Raw genomic sequence first — 6,184 nt, 5'->3', positions numbered from 1 at the left:
CTGGTACATAGTAAACATCAATAATGGTAGCACTGTAGTATTATAACTCAATCTATTGTATATAGAACATAGAACAGTTTCACATTTCTAACATCCTAGAAAGCAATTCAAATAGTTCATCAAAATTCCAGGAGAGGAGGACTTGTAAAAATTAGTTTACTGACTTTATAGATGAAATGGTTTCTCCTAAATATTGTTAGATTTTTGTATAGAAGATAAACAGTTACTAATACTTGAATAGTAAATTTCTTCTGTATGATTAGTTTAGAAAAACTCCGTTTCCTACAGTGATATATATAAGCTTCTCTCTCTGTCTCTCTCTCTCTATATATATATATGTATAATATAATATATATATTATATATAGAGAGAAGCTCTCTGTCTCTATACACACACACACACACACACACACACACACACACACACACACACACACACACATATATAGAGAGAGAAGCTTAAGGGCACTTCTTGAAGTTTTAACCCACTCCCCCGAATTAGATTAAATTCATGGCTTCAGTTCTTCAAAATTTCTTGATAAGTTAATATGAGGACTGATGCTAGCTGTACGCCCCACTGTTCAGAAAGCTCTCACAGAAAATTCTGAGCCGGAGGCCACTGTGTCTATCATGATGACAGACAGTATGTGTAACTTGAAACTTTAAAGGTAGGCACTGCAGGAAATAAATTTAAGGAAAGATTAAACAGTCTAGAGATAACCCTGCTTAGTTGCCTACTTAAAAACTCTCATCTAGGTAGTCTTCAATGTGAATTATTCTTAAGATTGTTTTTTCATTTCTGGCCTTGGAATTTAATTATTTGTAGTATTTTAAAATGTCATACATATGCATTTTCTGATACAGCTTATAAATTGTAAAGATCATGTTATTGTTAAAAATATTTTAAGAATCTAAGTAATTTTCTAGTAGAGAAAAAGAACTACTGAAGCTGAATTGAAATGTAAGTCCTTCATTACTTCAAAGACTTTATGGTAGGTTGTTTACAAATATAATTGAAACAATTTCTTCTATCCCTATATGAACACATCTTTGCAATATGACTTTGCTGTTCCTCTCATCAAGAGCTAAACTTTATTTCCCTCCCCCTTCAATCTGGCTTTGCCAGCTGACTTGCTTTGGCCAATATGACACTAGCACACCCCATGAGAGCAGAGGTTTGACAAACACGTGCACATTAGGGCTTGCTGTCCTTGCTGCCCTGAGACCGCCATGTGAAAAAGCTTGAGCTAGCTGCTGGGAGGAGTGACCACATTGGGTGTACATGAACCATACCAGCTGAGGCTCCCTGGACCAAACACCAGACATATGAGCAAGGTCACTGTAGACCATTCAGCCCTAGATGACCTGTCTGCTAACTGGAGTACCAATTTATCACCCACAGACTCATGAGCAAAAATAAAATAAAAATTTTGTTTGGAACTGCGGATTGGCCGCCCGTGGACAAAATCCAGTCCACTAAATGATCTTGCGTATTGTCTAAGATTGCTTTCACACTACAGTGGCAGAGTTGACTAGTTACAACAGAGACCATATGGCCTGGAAAGACTAACATATTTACTTTCTTCCCCTTTACAGAAAATGTTTGCTGATCTCTGTTTTAAGTCACTAAGATTTGAGGTGATTTGTTAAGCAGCAATAGATAAATGGCACAGAACTATTTTACAGAAGGGAATATGTCCCATTTTTTATTAAATGAATTAATTTCTATGCTTATAAAAAAATACAAGCCGCACCCCCTCTACCCCTCGCAGGGCCAGTAATCCCCTCTATGGCGAAAGCATAACGATTCAGTTTGCATCCCTAAAGTACAGTTATGGAGATTGCTAGTTTTATACCACTATCTGTTTCTTCCCTTTTTCCACAATTGGAGCTGGTCATCCACCCAACCAGTCAGGGATTACATTTCTGAGCTTCTATGTCAATTATGTATGACCACAAGACTAGGTTTTCACTTCTAGATTATGAATGGAAATCATGCATGGATTTATTGGGCTTTCTCCATGCTCTTCTTCTCCTCCCCACTAACTGGAATCTATAGCAACCTGACTTACAATTCAGAGAATTAAAATGTCCCAGAGAAAGGAGGAGCACCAACGAGAGGAAGCTTGATCACTTAAAAACTGTGTAGAGCAGGGATTCTCCCCAACTTAAAACACTGTAATGTTGAATCTTCCTTCAGTCACTGAATTATCAATGGATGCCATTTTCATAGCAGGCTACTCTTATCCTAACTAAAGTAATTTTTTTATACAATATACTTTGGCATCATAATGATTTAGTTGGTAAACTATTGGATCTTGGATCAAAAACTCTAGGGTACTTTGATAAACTTTGCCCCAGTTTTCTGAGTTGGCCGGAGGCTTGTTACTTAGTGTAACTGTGATTTTATTTTCCTAGATAAAAATATACAACTCCAGGTAGGCGAAACAGGAATTTCGAACACTGATCTTTCTAGTTGCTACTTCTCCCAAGTAGGAGGGCTGCAATAACCGGTGATTGCCCTAGGCATGTGTCATTTTAGTCCCAAGAAATGCTTATATACCAACATAGTGCCTTAGGGTAATGCAATGGGAAAATAATCAAGGTAAGTTTTTTGGCATTTGGACAGCCAGACATAGCTTTCCCATGAAAGGGCAAATATACTCCATTTTGAGACAATTAGAAGAAAATTGGGGAAGAAGAGTTTAGTTACATTCTGTATATACATTCAATGATGGCAGCCAATAAGTCTTAAACTTCAGTGTGTATGCATGGAATTTGTTAATCATGCAAATTTGAGGGCTCTCCCACGTCCCCCAGAGATTATACTTCAGTGGAACTAGAGTGGACCCTATAATCTCAAAGTTAAATACTACTTTAAGTGATTCTTTTTCTTTTTCTTTGAGACGGAGTGTCTGTCGCCCAGGCCGGAGTGCAGCGGCGCGATCTCAGCTCACTGCAATCTCCGCCTCCCGGGTTCAAGCGATTCTCCTGCCTCAACCTCCTGAGTAGCTGGGACTACAGGTGCGTGGCTAATTTTTTGTATTTTCAGTAGAGGCAGGGTTTCACTGTGTTAGTCAGAATGGTGTTTATCTCCTGACCTCGTGATCCGCCCGCCTCGGCCTCCCAAAGTGTTGGGATTACAGGCCTGAGCCACCGTGCCTGGCCTAAGTGATTCTTAGTGATCCTTCTTTGAGAAACCACAGCCACAGCAGAAATTGAATTCAGATATTCAGATTCAATTCTAGGAAATGCAGAAATCAAGATGTGGCAGCAAAATCCTGGTGCAAAAGACTTAACAGAGTTTCCAAATGAAAAGCTTCTAGATTTTAAAATATTAGTTTAGGAATGATTTTATTGAAAAATAAAGAAGTTCAAAACAAAATTGTGAAAATGAAATTGGCCCGTTTTGCCTGTGAACTCCCTGCTCAGCCTTCAGTATCCAATTTAAAAGTAACTTCCTCTGGAAGTTGTATTAGGTGTCACTGTTATGTGCTCTTATCATACTCCATAATTTCTGGTTCAGAGCAAATAGCACGTTGAGCTTAGATATCTAATTGCCTGCCTTCCCTGTTGAACTAAATACTCTGTAAGGAAAGAAAATGTGTCTTTCTTGCTCACCAAAATATCCCCAGAGATTATTAGGTTGCCAGGAATACACCAGGTGTTCAACAAATATTTGTTGAAGGAATGAATCACTGAATGGGAAATAGCTAGTTGATTTTACCAGCATAGGAAATGGACATGAACAGTAATGAGACAAAGTGGAAACTGCCTAAAGGATGTGCTCATATCAAGCAGATGACTTAAGCAATATAGACCCAGAGGTGTATTCAGAAGATAATGTTGGGCCATGTCCCCTTGTGGGCATTTTACTTTGAAGGAAAGAGAAGTGGTAGATTTTAGTGCAGGGACAAGGATTGGAAGGAAAGGTCTTTATTCAGACCAATCTTCCTGCAGGGACTATACACAGCTTTTGGGAAAGGGACTTTGAAACACTTTGATTTTCTTTTCAGTAATATAATGACGGTACTCATTCTTTTATGATGTTAAATATTCCTTTGGATAACACTGAGGAAGGGGTGCTTGTGAGAAACAGCACTGTTGTTTAGATTTCCCAGCTATGGGGGAAATACTCTTCACAGGTATTAGAGCACAAGTGAAACATAATAACTAAAACAAAATTCATCTCTCCATGGTTATGTTTCCACAAGAAGTTGTTTAAATTTAAGTAAAATATTAATATATCCTATTTGTCTAACATAGAAAGAGAAAAAAAAATCAAGAACAATAACACATTAGAGAAGAAAATAGAGAAATCCTGTGAAAAAGGTCCAAATGCAGGCTGCAAAGAGAGGAAGCCAGTCCTAGCAAGCAGCTAACCAGCTAAATGACCTGAAAAAAAGTCTCTCAACCTCTGTCTACCTGGATCTCATTAGTAAAATTAGGAGGCAGGATGAAATAATTTATAAGGTTGCTATTAGCTTTAAAATTTTTATGAGTTCAGAGCCTTTAAAAAACATGGTGTCTTCAGCAGAAAACACCACTGTGAATTTTTTTTCAATATTCCTTTTAACTATAATGGAAACAAGTTAAAAATAATAGGTCTAATGTTCACAAATCCATTAAATATTTACCGGTCACTCTCTTGATGACTATTTTGATTTAATACATGGTATATATAAATCATCAATATTTTCAAGTTCAAAAATGCACAGGCAGGAATTTTATGGCTTCTGTGATGGCTTTGAACTAAAGTGCAATTTGCCTCCTTGTTTGCGTAAGTGTTTGTATACTTATCATTTGTCAGTAAGCCTAAGAATGCAAGCACAATATTATATATGCATGCTAAGTGCTTAGTTTATCATTATGATTTTCCTCTTGAATTTCAAATTGTGTAATGCAGATAATTTAACTTTTCTAGGGTTCCCGTTTATTTTTAAAATGTTAGTGTCCAGGTAGCAACCAGAAAAAACAAACAAACAAACAAACAAACAAAAGCCTCTAAGCCGTGTGGTATGCTAATACTGAAAATAAAATGAGTGTTGTTTCCCTTGAGGGAAATGTAATTAAAGATAAAGGGGAGATATGCATAGAATAATGACATTCACTATACCTAACTAATAAGATAATATTGTTTTAAAATTCTGTAAATTTTTCTTATTTTACTTAATTCTATGTCCCTGCTGGTATTTTTGCTTTTTTCATAAAAATTATCATTTATTTTTCTTAACTGCATATTGCCATCTTCATTTTTTAATTTTCTCAAATATTCATAGAACTGTTTTCTGTAGTAGATGCTGTACAGTAATTATTTGTTAATCGATTAACCTTTCCAATGCCACTTCCAACACCTACTTCTCATCCTCCGTGTAACAGATACTGTCAGTTACCTACTCTTAACAGCCTTTCCACTCCCAACTTCTGTGAATGGACAAGAGATGCAGTTGTGATCACTGAACATGAGGCAACATCTTCTAGGAAGACATTCCCATAGTCTTCAGACATAAGGAAGAGATATCTTTTCAGCCAATCTTTGAACAATCTTATATGAAGCTTACCTGAAGTTGCTGTAGCCATTTGGCAAGTCTGGGGAGACTAACAGACACATTGAGGATAGCAGAAAATAATGATAGAAACAGCCTAGGCTTTTGGTGAAATTCATGAGCTTCTGAATAATGAACCCCGTACCACCCTACCTCTATAAAAGAATTCTTAATATGTGAAATAATAAAATTTCTTTATTATTTAAGGCACTTTTAGTTGGGTCTTCTGTTTCTTGTAGCTGAAACTCATATACTCATCATTCTTTTATTTATAATCTCTCTGTGTATGAACTCTATATTCTTGTAGAGTCTGGCTAGTCCAAAGTCGTAGGAAAAATAACATACCAACACTGTTTCTTTTGAGCTAGAAGCTAGTCACGGATGTGAGCACTAACCCAAGCTTGCAATGATGATGACAACAGCTTACTATTATTGAGTGCTCACAATGAATGGAGAGGACATCGTGCTATGAATTTTACATATATTACTTTATTTGATCTTCACTACAGACCTCTAAATTGGGGAGTCACAATATCACTGTTGTTAAAATGCAGAAAATATGTCAGAGCAATAATAAAACTGCCATGGTCCCACAGATAGTAAGTGAATAAATTCAAGTCTGTTGGGAACAAATTAGTA

At 36.6% G+C, this 6,184-nt stretch overlaps 1 long non-coding RNA gene across 1 annotated transcript; it reads left to right on the top strand.

Moving 5' to 3' along the window:
• The first annotated feature begins 401 nt into the window (after positions 1-401).
• On the top strand, positions 402-5,751 carry LOC126947610 (uncharacterized). The gene is made up of 2 exons (XR_007723134.1): positions 402-3,023; positions 5,379-5,751. It is a non-coding gene; the product is annotated as an uncharacterized LOC126947610 (long non-coding RNA).
• Positions 5,752-6,184: the final 433 nt, after the last annotated feature.

This window comes from Macaca thibetana, chromosome 1 (assembly GCF_024542745.1).
Source record: "Macaca thibetana thibetana isolate TM-01 chromosome 1, ASM2454274v1, whole genome shotgun sequence".
Taxonomy (NCBI): Eukaryota; Metazoa; Chordata; class Mammalia; order Primates; family Cercopithecidae; genus Macaca; species Macaca thibetana.
The sequence above is the reverse complement of the archived record's forward strand: the minus strand, read 5'-3'. Positions and strand labels throughout refer to the sequence as shown.